The sequence below is a fragment of the Vipera ursinii genome, assembly GCF_947247035.1.
Source record: "Vipera ursinii genome assembly, chromosome: 2".
Taxonomy (NCBI): Eukaryota; Metazoa; Chordata; class Lepidosauria; order Squamata; family Viperidae; genus Vipera; species Vipera ursinii.
The window spans coordinates 15,019,145-15,035,411 of record NC_139513.1 but is presented as its reverse complement, the minus strand read 5'-3'; the positions used below and the strand labels follow the sequence as shown (position 1 = coordinate 15,035,411).

The 16,267-nt window shown below is 46.4% G+C and overlaps 1 protein-coding gene across 5 annotated transcripts in view; it reads right to left on the bottom strand.

The window, feature by feature from the left end:
- Positions 1 to 11,105, bottom strand: part of LOC310634669 (uncharacterized protein) — a 43,598-nt gene extending 32,493 nt beyond the window's left edge. For all 5 annotated transcript variants that reach the window (XM_083353199.1, XM_083353198.1, XM_083353200.1 and 2 more), the window contains exon 1: positions 11,045 to 11,105. The gene's annotated coding sequence lies outside the window, so the exon portion shown is untranslated. The remainder of the gene's footprint in view (positions 1 to 11,044) is intronic.
- Positions 11,106 to 16,267: the final 5,162 nt, after the last annotated feature.

The window sequence follows — 16,267 nt, the reverse complement described above, 5'->3', positions numbered from 1 at the left end:
TATCCCGAGATGCCGGTACGCACAGCCACTCAGTCTTGTCAGGGTTGAGTCGAAGCCTGTTCCTCCCCATCCAGACCCGAACCGCCTCCAGGCAGCGGGACATCACGTTGAGGGCATCACTGGGGTGGTTTGGGGTCGAAATGAAAAGCTGGGTATCATCAGCATACTGATGATACCCAACTCCAAAACCACGAATGATCTCACCCAGCGGTTTCATATAGATGTTGAACAGGAGAGGCGAGAGGACCGACCCCTGAGGGACTCCACAAGCGAGAGGCCTCGCGGTCGACCTCTGCCCCCCTGCCAACACCAACTGCGAACGTCCCAGGAGATAGGAGAACCAGTGAAGAACTGTGCCTCCCACTCCCAATCCCCTGAGACGCCGCAGCAAGATACCATGGTCGATGGTATCGAAAGCCGCTGAGAGGTCTAATAGGATTAGGACAGAGGAATATCCCCTGTCCCGAGCCCTCCAGAGATCATTCACCAGAGCGACCAATGCCGTCTCCATGCTGTACCAGGGCCTGAAGCCCAATTGGTACGGGTCTAGATAATCCGCTTCATCCAGAACCAGAGGGAGCTGATGCGCCACCACACTCTCAACAACCTTTGCAAGAAAGCGAAGGTTGGAGACCGGACGAAAGTTATTTAACACAACTGGGTCCAAGGCAGGCTTCTTGAGGAGAGGTCTCACCACATGCCACAATGATGGAATAATCTTTTACATTATTTATGATTCATTTGACACATGGAAGACAATCGTCATCCATGTTCAAATATCCATTCAGTCAAATTCAGTTGATTTGAGTCAATCACAAATTCTTAGCACTGCAAAGGGTTATCATCAAATACATCTAGAAGTGATGGGGATAGATTATATAATTGTAGATATATGCATAGAGGGAGAAATACACATACATACAACTACAAATGTCTATATTGAGAAAATCTATGTCTTTTAAGCCTGGAAAAATGTCCCAAAATGGTTAAGTCAAAGCTTTTGAGCTAACTTTAGAGATATGGCTTTAACTGATGAAATGATGCCCAAAGCCTCTGCAAGATTTGAAGCACCAGGTTTCCTCATGGAAGGCCTTACCTACAAATAAGGGCAGAAAATACTGCCCACAACTACTCTGGTGACATCCCAATTCAAGCAGTCTTCACTTACTGACTGCAATTTGGACTGGCTTTTGTGTCACTTAAGCAGCCTGATCATTAAGCATGTCATATGACAGGGCCAATGTACACCTGTTCTTCTGCTGTTTGTAAGAAAATCACTGTAGGCTGTTAAAGGCAATGTTATATGATTGTGACTTGCAATTTCCTACCAGTACACCCATTGATTTTGCTCGTCAGAATCTAGATGAGAAGGTCACAAATGGGGATCATGAGTGTGGGATGCTGTAGCCATCATAAATGTGCATCAGTTGGCAGAACCCAAACTGGTGCAACTCCTTTTCCTGCACCTTCATAACGACAAGAACTGTTGACGTGTGGTCACTCAACAAGCACTATGACGGCCAGAAATTTGTAGACCAGGTTTATGTCTGCTTTCACAGTGCCATTGTAACTCTGAAGGCTCATGAAACAAATGGGGAGAAGTACCTATATAAAACAAGCATCCCGAAAGGTCCTCAATAGGTAGTTTTCAAAGAGCTGGACTGAGCACAGTTGGATCTGTTTAATACATGGATGGGACACCAATAGGAAACAATGTGCTTTTAGGTGATTAATGGAAGTAAAAAACCAAAAATCCCAGAAAAGTGCAGTGGCAGATCAGTCCGATATTGTTGCCATGAAAACAGCAAGCCCATAGCAGACATCTTTGTCTCCCAAAAAGTAGAGAAGGGAACTAGGGGATTAGCAATTTTGGATCTAATTTTCACTAACAGAGATGAAATTATAGAAGGTGTTGAAGTCACAGGAACCTTGGGAGGAAGTGATCATGCAATATTGGAATTCAACATTATGGAAGCACAAGCAATAGAACACAGTCAAACTACAGTCTTGGACTTTAAAAGAGCTGATTTCAATAAACGTAGAGAGATTGTGGGAAGAATTCCATGGATGAGAATCCTAAAGGGGAAAACAACTCAAGAAGCTTGGGAAATTTTGAAAAGGCCCTGTCTAGTACAATACCAACAAAGAAGAAAAATAACAGCTCTCAAAAGAAACCAGCATGGCTGCATAAAGAACTCTCTGATAAACTGAAAGATAAAAAGGACAAGTATAAGAATTGGAAACAGGGGCACATAACTAAGTCAGAATATCAGCAAATAGCCCGTGCCTGCAAAGATGAAGTGAGGGAAGCTAAGGCTCAAAATGAACTAAGGCTTGCGACCAAAGTCAAAAATAACAAAAAAAGCTTCTTCCAACATATAAAAAAAGAAAAAAGTTAAGGAAATGATTGGTCCATTAGTGGGGGAAAGTGGCAAGAAGGTGACAAGCAACAGGGAGAAAGCAGAACTATTTACCTCATTTTTTGCATGTGTCTTTACACAAAGGGAAAAAACAGTCCAACCTACCAAAAACAGTGCCATAAAAAACAGAATAGAAACGCAAGTTAAGATAGGCAAGAAAATGGTAAGTGAGCACCTGTCCAGCCTAGATGAGGTCAATTCACCAGGATCAGATAGACTACACCCCAAGGTTCTCAAGCAACTGGCAGATGTGATCTCTGAACTACTGAACTATATTTTTCAAAGATCCTGGAGCAATGGGGAACTACCAGATGACTGGAAAAGAGCTGATGTAGTTCCCACCTTCCAAAAAGGAAAAAAAATGGATCCAGGAAATTACAGACCTATCAGCCTGACCTCAATACCTGGGATGATTCTGGAAAAGATAATCAAACAACGAATCAGTGAACACGTCCTAGAGGCAAACAAAGTCATTACTAAAAGCCAGCATAGATCATGCCAGACAAATCTTATTGCATTCTTTGACCAAGTGACAAAATTAGTGGAATGCTGTGGATATAATTAACTTGGACTTCAGTAAGGCATTTGATAAAGTAGATCATAACCTACTACTTGATAAGACAGAAAAATGTACATTAGACAGCATCACCACCAGATGGATTCATAACTGGCTGACCGACCGTACTCAGCGTGTGGTCCTCAATGGAACCGCATCTACATGGAGGGAAGTGTGTAGTGGGGTTCTGGGCCCACTGCTCTTCAACATCTTCATCAATGATGGATTGTTCCAAAGGAAGACCAGGAGGCAGCAGGCTCGGTTAACAGTTTATTTAGGGCTCAGGTCCCGGGCGAGGCACCGCCGGGGATCCCCCTTATTTATAGAGAACTGTGTCAAACAAAAACAGTAACAACCCAATCAACTGGCGGCGTTCTCCCGCCACGCGACGACAGCCAATCGAGCGAGACCAGCTGAGACAGCCGCGGCTGTCAGCGAGCTGTTGCCGTGGCCAGCTGGCAGCTTTGACAGCTCCGGCTGGTCTGCGCCTGCGCGGCCCGACTGGTTTGACAGCTGTCAGTGTACTGCGCCTGCGCGACAGTTTGACAGCTGTCAGAATCGGCCGCTTGCCGCGTCAGTGGGGGGGAGCCGCGGCAGCCCTTTTGACAGCTGTCAAAGGGCTGCCGGGTTTCCCTCATGAACGTGTGAGGTATACAACGTGATTAACATTAAATACATAACACCCCTTTCCCCCCCCTGGAAGTTTTCAACTTGGCTCGGGTTCAATGGTTCTGCTGCTGGCCCATTCGTAGTCGGCTAAGTAAGCTGGCGTCCTTCGCGGTCTGGTGGAGCGGCAGAGATCCACGCTGGGCTGATCCCCCCTTCCTCCGGTGGGGGAAGTTGTCGGGCTTGGAGGTTCGGAGCTGATGGGGACATCGGGGTTGCGCGGCGCCGGGCTTGGCGGTAACTGTGGGGGTGGGGTGATTAACGTAATAGGGGGTGTTTGGGGAATGTGGCTTTGCGGCGCTCTGGGTCTTAGTTGGTCGGTGTGTCGTTTGATGTGCCGTCCGCCCCCTAAGTCAATTAGGTAGGAGACTGGGCCGGTTTGGTTTAATACCATGCCTTGTAGCCATTTGTCGCTGGCCCCGAAGTTCCTAGCCCAGATGAGTTGGCCGGGAGGGAATGTTTTGACAGATGGCGTGTGGTTTGGTTCCGCGGCTGCCCTGTCAGGATGTAGACGGTCCAGCTTGGTGACCAGGCGGCGACCCCAACGGAGCTCGGCCGGTGACTTGCCGGTGGTGGAGCAAGGAGTGGAATGTTGGGCTAGGAGGAATTGTGCCAGCCTGCAGTGCCAGTCTCCGGAGATGATTTTCTTCAGGGAGTCCTTGGTGGCCTTCACCATGGCCTCTGCGAGGCCGTTCGTGGAGGGGTGAAAAGGCGCGGACGTGGTGTGCCTAATCAAGTTGTCCCTGGTGAAAATCTGGAAGTCATGAGAGGTAAATTGGGGGCCGTTGTCGGACACTAGGACATCGGGTAACCCGTGGGTGGCGAAAACCCTCCTCAACCCCCTGATTGTAGCTGCGGTGGTTGTGGTAGAGACAGGAATGACTTCTAGCCATTTGGAGAAGCTGTCAACTATTATGAGAAAGTATTGGCCCTGGAAGGGGCCGGCGTAATCGATATGGGCACTGGACCAGGGGTTCTTAGTCACCTCCCATTTGTGGATGGGGGCATGTGGCGGGGGTGGTCTGGTTTGCTGGCACATGTAGCAGGTGGCTACGTGATTTTCTATGTCAGCGTCGAGCCCTGGCCACCATAGGTAGCTGCGGGCAAGCGATTTCATTTTAACCACACCTGGGTGGCCCTCGTGGAGGGAGTTTAAAGCTTGCTGTCTGTGGGGGCTTGGGATGATGATGCGGCTGCCCCATAGGATGCAGCCAAGGTGAGCTGACAGTTCGTGTCGCCTAAGAAAGTAGGGTTGGAATTCTGGTCCAGGGGAGGTGGACTGCCAGCCTGTTAGGACCGAGGTTTGGACCCTCCCAAGTACTTTGTCCTTGCTGGTCGCTGCAGCTATGTCCTTGGCCGATAAGGGGCGGTCCGGCAGTTCCTGGATTGCCAGGATTTGGCCAGCTGGCGCGGGGTCCGGCTCGAGGGTGGGCAGGGACAGCCTGCTTAACCCATCCGCGTGACCCATTTCCTTCCCAGGTTTGTGTTCAAGTTTGAATGAATAAGCCGCTAGGAACGTGGTCCAGCGCAGCATTCTAGGGGATAAGATTTGCGGTTTTAATTTGTCCCAGGTGAAGAGCCCTAGCAGTGGTTTGTGGTCGGTAAAAATTGTGAAGGAGCAACCGTATAGGTAGTCGTGAATTTTTTTCACGCTAGCCACTATTGCTAGGGCCTCTTTATCTATTTGAGCGTAGTTACGCTCAGTTCTGGATAGGGTCCTGGAGTAATAAGCGATGGGGGATTGTGTTCCATCGCTGTGGAGGTGGCTGAGGACTGCGCCTATGCCATAGGGGGAGGCGTCGCAAGCAACGCAGAGGGGCAATTTTTCTCTGTAATGGGTGACTGTGGATTTACTGGATAGGAGCTGTTTTAGTTTCTGAAAACTGTCATTGTGGGACTGGGTCCAGAGCCAGGGGGCTCCTTTATCTAGCAGCCTGTGCAGTGGTTCTGCTATAGTTGCCTTTTGGGGGAGGAAGGCGTGATAAAAATTAAGGAGTCCTAAGAAGGCTTGAAGTTCTGCCTTATTTTGGGGGGGTGGGGCTGCCCTGATAGCTTGGACTTTAGAATCCGTAAGGTGGATTCCCTTAGCGTCGATCTTATAGCCCAGGAATTCAGTGGCGGGGACTCCTATGGAGCATTTTTCTTTTTTCAGTTTGAGGCCGGCGGCGCGGAATCTTTGCAGCACCTCCTGCAGCCTGTTTGCTAAAATTTCCTCAGTCTCCCCCGCAATGAGCACGTCATCGAAGTAGGGGCAGACTCCGGGAATTCCTTTAAGGGTTCTCTCCATGGCTTCCTGGAATATGCCAGGTGCCACAGCGATCCCGAACTGCAGGCAGTTCACCTTGAACGCCCCGCGGTGGGTAACGATGGTCTGGGCGTCAGCTGTCTTTTCGGAGACTGGCAATTGCAAAAAAGCATGAGCCAAGTCGAGTTTGGCAAAAATGGTGCTCGACTGAATGGAGGAGAGCACGTCCCTGACAGCTGGGACTGGATAGGCGTGGGGGTTTAATGCACGGTTCAGGGTGGCTTTATAGTCCGCGCAGAGGCGGACTTCCCCATTGGGCTTAACTGGGGTGACAATAGGGGTCTCCCAAGTACCCCCTTCTGTGGGTTCAATCACTCCTAAGCCAACTAGCCTGTCGAGTTCCGCTCCGATTTTGGACTTGAGGGCGAAGGGGACTCTCCTTGCCTTGATTCTAATAGGAAGGACCTCTGGGTTTAGCTTTAAGTCTATGGGGGGGCCGTTGTATTTCCCCAGAGTCCCGTCAAACACGTCAGCGTACTGGTGGCAGACGGCTTCTAATTGACGGGACTGAGAGTGGTTGATGCCGATGATTTTTATGCCCAAAGCTTCGAACCAATTGAGGCCAATGAGGCTGGCTCGCCTCCCTACTGCAATTTGGGCTGTCAGTTCGCCGTGAAATTGCCTGTAATTGACTGAAAGTCTGGTTTCTCCTTTTAGTTTGATCGGAGCGCCCTGGAAATCAGCTAAAAGGATCTTTGAGGGGCTAAGAGGAAACCGGCGTCCGCATTGACACGCGATTCCTTGAAGTGTGTCCCAAGATAAGATGGAGACTGAGGACCCTGAGTCCACCTCCATCTCACATGGGACTCCCTGTATGCGGATTTGGATTTTAACTTTTGGGCGGATGTAGTTAGTGGCTAAGGGCCCCTGGTCCGTGCTAGTGGTCAGGATAGATGACCTTAGGGTTTCCCTGGGCAATTTAGGGGGGAAAATATTACCTTCCGGGGCGACTTCCAGATCGTTGAGGGTGTCGCGGTTCGTGCTGCGGCAGGCGGAGCGGATGTGGCCAGTTTTGCCGCACCCATGGCACTTGGCGTTGCGGAATTTGCAAGAGGCCCTGGCGTGGTTGCCGCTGCAGCTGGCACACTTGGGGCGGGTGGCGGGGTCTTTTGAGCCACCGGCTGGCTGTTCTGGTCTCCTGTCGCCTTCGCGGCGGACTTGGGGGTTGCCAGATCTCGGACGGATGGCGTCCACTTCGTTTTTTTGTTTGGGTGCTCCCGGGTCGGGGTTTCTTGGGTAGTCTTGATGGACTGACCCGCTGAAGGGGTTCCCCGCCGGGATTGCGTCTTCCCTGTGGCTGTCTTCGTAAGCCATGATTTCGATTGACAACTCGGCAAGGTCCATAGTTGGCTTGGTGACAAGTTTCTTTTGGAGTTTCTGGTTCCGCAGACCAACGATGACCTGGTCCGTGATGCGGTCTTCGAGGTCCGGGAAGCGACAGCTGTCAACGGGCTGCCGGGTTTCCCTCATGAACATGTGAGGTATACAACGTGATTAACATTAAATACATAACAAATGGTTTGGACAAGGGGATAGATGGGGAACTCATCAGATTTGCAGATGACACCAAGCTGGCAGGAATAGCCAACACTCCAGAAGACAGGCTTAAGATACAGGAGGATCTGGACAGACTCGAACACTGGGCGCTATTTAGCAAAATGAAATTCAATGGTGAAAAAAGTAAGGCTCTACATTTAGGCAGGAAAAGCCAAATGGACAGGTATAGTATAGGGCAGGGGTAGGCACTCAAAGAGCCACTTGGACCCGTTTCCCACCGAAAAGAAAATACTGGGAGCCGCAAAGCCCTTTTGACATCTAAAATGAAGATAACACTGCATATATCCTTTTTTTACCTTTGCGCTATGTTTAAAAAACCTATAGTGTGCTGCAATTATGAAATCAATGAACTGCTAAAAAGAAAACAAATCTTTATTTCTGCATGCAACAAAAGCATTTTGAACTCCAAAAAAAAAAAACAACCAGACGCTGGGTCGAAGGTGACTTTTAAATGAAATACTCAAATGTCTATTTGAATCCTCCTTGTATTTATGAAATAAAAAGCCTATGCAAACTATAAAAAGTACAAAGAGAAAAAATAGAAAAGAAAAAAATTGCGGGGGGGCGGGGGGCGGGGAGAAAAGGACAGGAGAAAGAGGGAAAAAAAACCTTTCTCATTCATCCCAACAGGTAAAAACAATTTTAGTAGCTTATCTAAATACAGCATAATTATCCCCATAACTCACCTCTTAATTAAAAAACCATCAAAATATTTCATTAAACATTCTTTACCAAAAATCCAGTAAAGACAACCATATGTATTCATATTTGTTTTCTCTCTTGAGCTTCGCTTCACTTCTCTCTCTCTCTCTCTCTCTCTCTCTCTCGCTCTTTCTCTCTCCTCCCCCCCTCTTTCCCTCTCTCCAATCTTCTGCTCACCTGGCAAGCTGGCTTCACGCTGTTCTGGACAAGCTGTAGCTCTCTTGCCCTTGAGAGCTGCTGCTTTTTGCTCCTTTCTGTGCAAACCGCAGCAAAGACAGGAGTCCCGCTCAATAAGCTTTTCACCTTCTCGTGCGCGCACACAGAGAGAGAGAGGGAGAGAGAGGGAGAGAAGGGAAGTGCCAAAAAAGCCAACACAGTGCTAGGCTGCATTAACAGAGGGATAGAATCAAGATCACGTGAAGTATTAATACCACTTTACAATGCTTTGGTAAGGCCACACCTGGAATACTGCATCCAGTTTTGGTCACCACGATGTAAAAAAGATGTCGAGATTCTAGAAAGGGTACAGAGAAGAGCAACCAAGATGATTAGGGGGCTGGAGGCTAAAACATATAGGGAACGGTTGCTGGAATTGGGTATGTGTAGTTTAATGAAGAGAAGGGTGAGGGGTGACATGATAGCAGTGTTCCAATATCTCAGGGGCTACCACAAAGAAGAGGGAGTCAAGCTATTCTCCAAAGCACCTGAAAGCAGGACAAGAAGCAATGGATGGAAACTAGTCAAGGAGAGAAGCAACCTAAAATTAAGGAGAAACTTCTTGACAGTTAGAACAATTAACCAGAGGAACAACCTGCCTCCAGAAGCGGTGAATGCTCCAGCACTGGAAGTTTTTAAGAAGAGACTGGACATCCATTTGTCCGAAATGGTATAAGGTTTCCTGCCTCAGCAGGGGGTTGGACTAGATGACCTGTTGTATTATTATTATAATAGAATAACAGAGTGGGAAGAAACTTCTAGTCCAACTTGAGCCAGCAGTGTGCTGCAGTGGCCAAAAAACCGAATGCTGTATTAAAAGAGGGATAGAATCAAGATTCATATGAAGTATTAGTACTGTTTTATAAAATGTAGGACCACACTTAGAATCCTGCATCAAGGTTTGGTCACCATATGATAAAAAAGATGTTGAAACTCTAGAAAGAGTGCAGAAAACAAGCAACAAAAATGGTTAGGGGCCTGGAAGCTAAAACATATAAATAACAGTTGCAAGAATTGGGTACGGTATATCTGATCTAGTGAAAAGAAGAACTAGGGGTGACATGATAGCCGTATCCCAATACCGTATTTTTCCGTCTGTAAGACCCACCCTTGTATAAGACGGCACTCAATTTTCTAAGCAAAAAATTCAGAAACCAACATTTTAAATATTAAACAAACCACATCTTTAGCGGCAGTAAAACAAGTGGACATGCCATCGCACAAGAGAGGCGATTTCCTCCAATAAGATAACGCTCTGCGGGCTTAGCCCCGCCCACCCCCTCGGCCGTCAATCACTGTAGTATACTGAGGCGGCTTCCCGGTGCTTCTTGTGGCTTCAGCCTGAGCTGCGCTGGTGAAAAACGGGTCATAGGCGGCAGCTTCAGTGGGATTGGCAGCATCCTTGAGACAACGCGATCCTCCAGCACCAGGCGGCATGTATGCCCTAGGCTCTGGAGGTTACCATTATTTTTTCGTGTATAAGGCGCTGCTCTTGTATAAGACACACCTGATTTTTGAACAGGGTGTTTGCAGGGGGAAAAAAGTAGCATCTTATACACGAAGAAATACGGTACTTGAGGGGACAGGAAGAGGGCATTAACATAGTTTCCAAAGCACCAGAAGACAAGACAAGAACCAATGGATGGGAACTAATGAAAGAGAGAAGCAACCTAGAACTAATGAGAAACTTCCTGACAGTAAGAACAATTAACTAGTGCAGGGGTAGGCAACTTCGGCTCTTTTATGACTCATGGACTTCAACTCCCAGAATTCCTGAGTCATGCTGACTCAGGAATTCTGGGAGTTGAAGTCCATGAGTCATAAAAGAACCGAGGTTGCCTACCCCTGAACTAGTGGAATGATTTGCCTTCAGAAGTTGTGGATGCTCCATCACTGGAGGCTTTTAAGAAGAGACTGGACAGCCACTTCTCTGAAATGGTGGGTAGACCCTAGGGCAGGGGTAGGCAACCTTGGCTCTTTTATGACTCGTGGACTTCAACTCCCAGAATTCCTAAGCCAGCATGGCTCAGCTTGGAAGCCTCTCCCTTTCCCCTCAGCATGGCTGGCTCAGGAATTCTGGGAGTTGAAGTCCACGAGTCATCAAAGAGCCAAGGTTGCCTACCCCTGCCCTAGGGTCTCCTGCTGGAGTAAGTGGTTGCAATAGAGAACTCCAAGGTTCCTTCCAACTCTGTTACAAACCTCCAGTGATGCAGCACCCACAACCTTTGGAGGGAGGCCGTTCCCAAAGAATCAACCTTCGCTTGAAAGAGACTTTTTAAATCTTCCCACCAGCAGGAAATTGCAGCCCGCAGTTTAACAGCCTGCAGCACCAGCGGACTAAGAAGTTGGGGAGGGAAGGAAAATGCAGCAGCAGCAGCTGACCTGCTTCAGCCTAGTTCAGGGGTAGGCAACCTCGGCTCTTTTATGACTCATGGACTTCAACTCCCAGAATTCCTGAGCCAGCTTGGCTGGCTCAGGAATTCTGGGAGTTGAAGTCCATGAGTCATAAAAGAGCCGAGGTTGCCTACCCCTGGCCTAGTTGCTTCTCTGCTTGGAGGCCGTGGAGGAAACCAAACAGCCCCGCTTGCTCCCGGCTTCTCCTCCGACCTGCCCTCCACTCACCTTCCAGCTGCTGCTTCGATCCTGGGAAGAGCAAAAGAGGCACTCTGCACACCAATTTCCTCCGATGAGTGATCAGGAAGAGGAAGTTCCTCGGCGCTTCCTCTCTCCTCCCCTCCTTTCTAGCAATGCAGCACTCAATGGTTTTAACTCGTTTAAGCTCAGCTACAGAAACCCGCCGGCTGGATCGTCCGCTTTCTAGGCAAAGATTCGCCTGCTTGACCGCGGGTAATTGGTGGAAATACGCGCATGTCCCGTCTCCGCCTAAGGCGTTTGCAAGACCTTTTCACTGATTAAAGGCTATCAAGTCGTTTTTGACTTCTAACAACCAATTTTGCAACTGATCCAAGTGAAATAATAATAATAATAATAATAATAATAATAATAATAATAATAATAATAATAATAATAATAATAAGAAGAAGAAGAAGAAGAAGAAGAAGAAGAAGAAGAAGAAGAAGAAGAAGAAGAAGAAGTAGTAGTAGTAGTAGTTGGAAGGGACCTTGGAGGTCATCTAGTCCAACCCCCTGCTAAGGCAGGAAACCCTATACCAGGGGTCTTCAAACTTGGCCCTTTTATGACTTGTGAACTTCAACTCCCAGAATTCTTCAGCCAGGCATGCTGGCTGAGGAATTCTGGGAGTTGAAGTCCACAAGTCATAAAAGGGCCAAGTTTGAAGACCCCTGCCCTATACCATTTCAGACAAATGGCTGGCCAGTCTCTTCTTAAAAACTTTCAGTGTTGGAGCATTCACCGTCTGGAGGCAGGTTGTTCCACTGGTTAGTTGTTCTAACTGTCAGGAAGTTTTTCCTTAGTTCTAGGTTGCTTCTCTCCTTGACTAGTTTCCATCCGTTGCTTCTTATCCTGCTTTCAGGTGCTTTGGAGAATAGCTTGGCTCCCTCTTCTTTGTGGCAGCCCCTGAGATATTGGAACACTGCTATCATGTCACCCCTCACTCTTCTCTTCATTAAACTACACATACCCAATTCCAGCAACCGTTCCCTATATGTTTTAGCCTCCAGTCCCCCAATCATCTTTGTTGCTCTTCTCTGTACCCTTTCTAGAGTCTCGACATCTTTTTTACATCGTGGTGACCAAAACTGGATGCAGTATTCCAGGTGTGGCCTTACTAAGGCATTGTAAAGTGGTATTAGTGATGTGATGCTACTTAGCTTGTGAAGATGTTATGTGCTGAGCACTAAGCGTTCGTGACTGTTTTACAGAATGCACAATCTGCTTTCTTAAGGGTGACTCTCAGCGGTTATCAAAACCTCTCTACATCCCAAATCTTTATGACTGATTTCCTGTGGTTCCCAAGGATTTAGGCCATGGCCTAAATCAGGGGTAGGCAACCTTGGCTCTTTTATTCCTGAGCCTGGGACTTGAAGTCCACGAGGCATAAAAGAGCCAAGGTTGCCTACCCCGGCCTAAATCACCATCAGGCCAGAGGCTCCATAAGAGCCAGCTTCACTCCTGCTGGCCAGGTCTGCACCCAAGAGCTCCCACCATGCCAGCTCCGTTCCTGAAGGACAATGTTATATTTGCTAAATGCTAAATACCATGTACGTCTGTAAATTTGCTACTGGATCCTACTGGACATTTTGCTTCAGGTGGAAAAAACTGAAATTTTGATTTTGGGCTTTACCGATTACAGATTTGTTGTTATCAAAATAGCTAGTTTATACTATTTTGTAAAAGTAAAAAGTTGACGTTTGATGTTGATACTCTATTTTATTGCACCAAAGGAAGTCACAAGTCAATGCCTTCTTTCTTTTTTGTTCCCTTCCCTCACTTTTCCATTTCCTTTCCCCTCCCCTATCTTTCCCGCTATTTACTTTTGTATTTTATTTGTATCGTATACTATAAACTAATAAAACATTAACAGACAGAAAAAGAAGACTGTAACTCCACATGTGGGAATTTAATAATCAATATACAAAACTACCACCCAAAAGCCTCTCCTTGAGGAATTCCACAACTTCTGCAAAAGAAAATATATACAGTAACTGCTGCTGCTAACAAGAAACCAGTAGTAGGACTTTTTCTATATTGTTTTCTCTCCATTTACAAGTCTAATCCTGAGAAATGTTTCACTAGAAAGAATCAGTCCCAAATTCAAATAGTCAATTCCTCACCTACACTTTCACTGACATATCACAAATTAAATTCAAGCCTTCTATAAACTCAACTACTTTTGCCTCAAATGGACTTCCTTGTGTGCAATAAGGGATGATTTATGCGTGAAGTAACGTCCACAAAATGGACATTTGAAAGGTTTCTCCCTTGTGTGAGTCCTCTGGTGGTTCACCAGGTTGGAACTCTGACTGAAACCTTTCCCACAATCCAGACACCGATACGGTTTCTCTCCTGTGTGAGTCCTCTGGTGGTTCACCAGGCTGGAATTTTCGCTAAAACTTTTCCCACAATCAGGACATTCAAAGGGTTTCTCCCCTGTGTGAGTCCTCTGATGTATCACCAGGTTGGAATTCCGACTGAAATGTTTCCCGCAATCCAGACACTGATACGGCTTCTCTCCTGTGTGAGTCCTCTGGTGGTTCACCAAGCTGGAATTCTCACTGAAACTTTTCCCACAGACAGGACATTCAAAGGGTTTTTCTCCTGTGTGAGTCCTATGGTGGCTCACCATGTGGGAATTCTGACTGAAACTTTTCCCACAGACAGGACATTCAAAAGGTTTTTCTCCAGTGTGTGTCCTCTGGTGGATTACTAGGCTGGAATTTTGACTGAAACTTTTCCCACAGACAGGACATTCAAAGGGTTTCTCTCCTGTGTGAGTCCTCTGGTGACTCACCAGGTTGGAATTCTTATTGAAACTTTTCCCACAGACAGGACATTCAAAGGGTTTCTCTCCTGTGTGAGTCCTCTGGTGTACAATCAGACTGGAATTACAACTGAAACTTTTCCCACATTCAGGACATTCAAAAGGTTTTTCTCCTGTGTGAGTCCTATGGTGTTTAACCAGGTCAGAATTACGAGTGTAACTTTTCCCACAGTTTATACACTGATACAGTTTGTCTCCTGTGTGAGTCCTCTGGTGTTTCATGACGCTCTTATTATGACTGAAACGTTTCCCACAGTCCGGACATTGAAAGGGTTTCTCTCCTGTATGAGTCCTCTGGTGGCTCACCAGGTCAAAATTATAGCTGAAACTTTTCCCACAGACAGGACATTCAAACGGTTTTTCTCCTGTGTGAGTCCTCTGGTGGTTCATCATGTGGGAATTCTGACTGAAACTTTTCCCACAGATAGGACATTCAAAAGGTTTCTCTCCTGTGTGTGTCCTCTGGTGGCACACCAGGTTGGAATTTTGATTGAAACATTTCCCACAATCTGTACATTCGAAGGGTTTCTCTCCTGTGTGAGTCCTCTGGTGTATCATCAGATTGGAATTACGACTAAAACTTTTCCCACAGTCAGGACATTCAAAGGGTTTTTCTCCTGTGTGAGTCTTCTGGTGTTTCATCAGGACAGAATTACAACTGAAAACTTTCTCACAGTCTGGACACTGATATGGTTTCTCTCCTGTGTGAGTCCTCTGGTGTATCACCAGGCTGAAATATTGACTGAAACTTTTCCCACAGAAATGACATTCAAATGGCTTTTCTCCTGTGTGAGTTCTCTGGTGTTTCACTAGACTGTTATTATGACTGAACCTTTTTGCACAGTCATGACATTCAAAGGGTTTCTCTCCTGTGTGAGTCCTCTGGTGTATCATCAGGCTGGAATTACAGCTGAATCTTTTCTCACAGATGGGACATTCGAGTGGCTTTTTTCCTGTGTGAGCCCTCTGGTGTTTTACCAGGCTTTTATTATGACTGAAACTTTTTCCATAGTCAGGACGTCCAAAGGGTTTTTCGCCTGTGTGAGTCCTCTGGTGGCTCACTTGGTTGGAATTCTTATTTAAACTTTTCCCACAACTTTTCACCAGAGTATGAGTCCTGTGGTGTATTATCAGCTTGTCCTGCTCGCTGTTTTTTGCCGTATTGGGAGCCCTGGTAGGGCTCCTCTCGGGTGTGAGTCCTTCCGTGAACCACAAGGCAACTGTTCTGACCAAGGCTTTTTCTCCATTTGGTGGATTGATATGGCTTTCCTCCATTGTGGATCCTCTTGTGAATATTCAGCTGTGATCTACAATCTGTGCTTTTGCCACAATAGGCAGCTCTCTGGATCTTTTCCACCACTGAGATTCTTGGATTTTCAAGGACGTCAAAAATATTCTGAATCCGTCGTTGGATCAAGCTTTAATTCAAGATACTGTTTCCTTCTTCACAGGGCGAGGTCTGCATTACAGTCCAAGTGACCTTTTCCTTCCCACTGACTTCCAGATGTTTCCCTCTTTTTCTGATCTTGGGAGAGATCCCACTTGATATTTTGATATCTTTCTTCCACATACTCTATTTTTCCTGCTCAAAATTCTTTTCCTGGTTTTCTCTTCCTTGTCTGTCACCTTCTGGGGAAGAAGAAGAGTTTTGGGGTTTTTACAGAAGAACTAATAAGATTTTGATTGCTGTCTTGGTGTGCTTTGCATTTTAATGCTGCTTGTGATTCTCAATTATCCAGATTGCTCTTTGGCATTCTGTTGCCTGTAAGATTCACATAAAAGGGTTTGTTTAATTATGGTTTATAAAAGGGCTGCACACCATTTGAAAAACCCAGATCTAAAAGCATACATTACAATAAACAGCAAAGATGCCAAAATGCTAACCTAACCCCTTACATTTATTATGATTCATTTTCAAAAAACGTATGTAGTGTGATTCAAGTTCAAATACTCATTCAGTTATGAAATTTATTTGTTGACCTGGGTGAATCATGAGTTAATAGAATTGCAAAGAGTTATCATCAAATATATCTGGACGTGCTGGGGACACATTATACATATACACCTATATGTGGGTACACTCACATTTTTTGGCCTAATTTTAGAGTGATGGGGGGATTGCAACTGATGAAATGATCCCAAGATCCTCGGCACATTTAAAGAACCGGTTTTGCCCTTGGAAGTCCACTGCCCCAAATAAGAAAAAGGTAAGATATACTGTCCAGAACCACACTGATGACATCCCAATTCAGGTAGTCCTCACTTACCAAAAGCCATTGGGACAGGCAAGTCCATTCCTAAATGGTATGATCATTAAGTATGACATCACTTAACTATGTTAACTTACAACATCCTTTCTGGCTGCGGTCTTTGACTCACCGTGG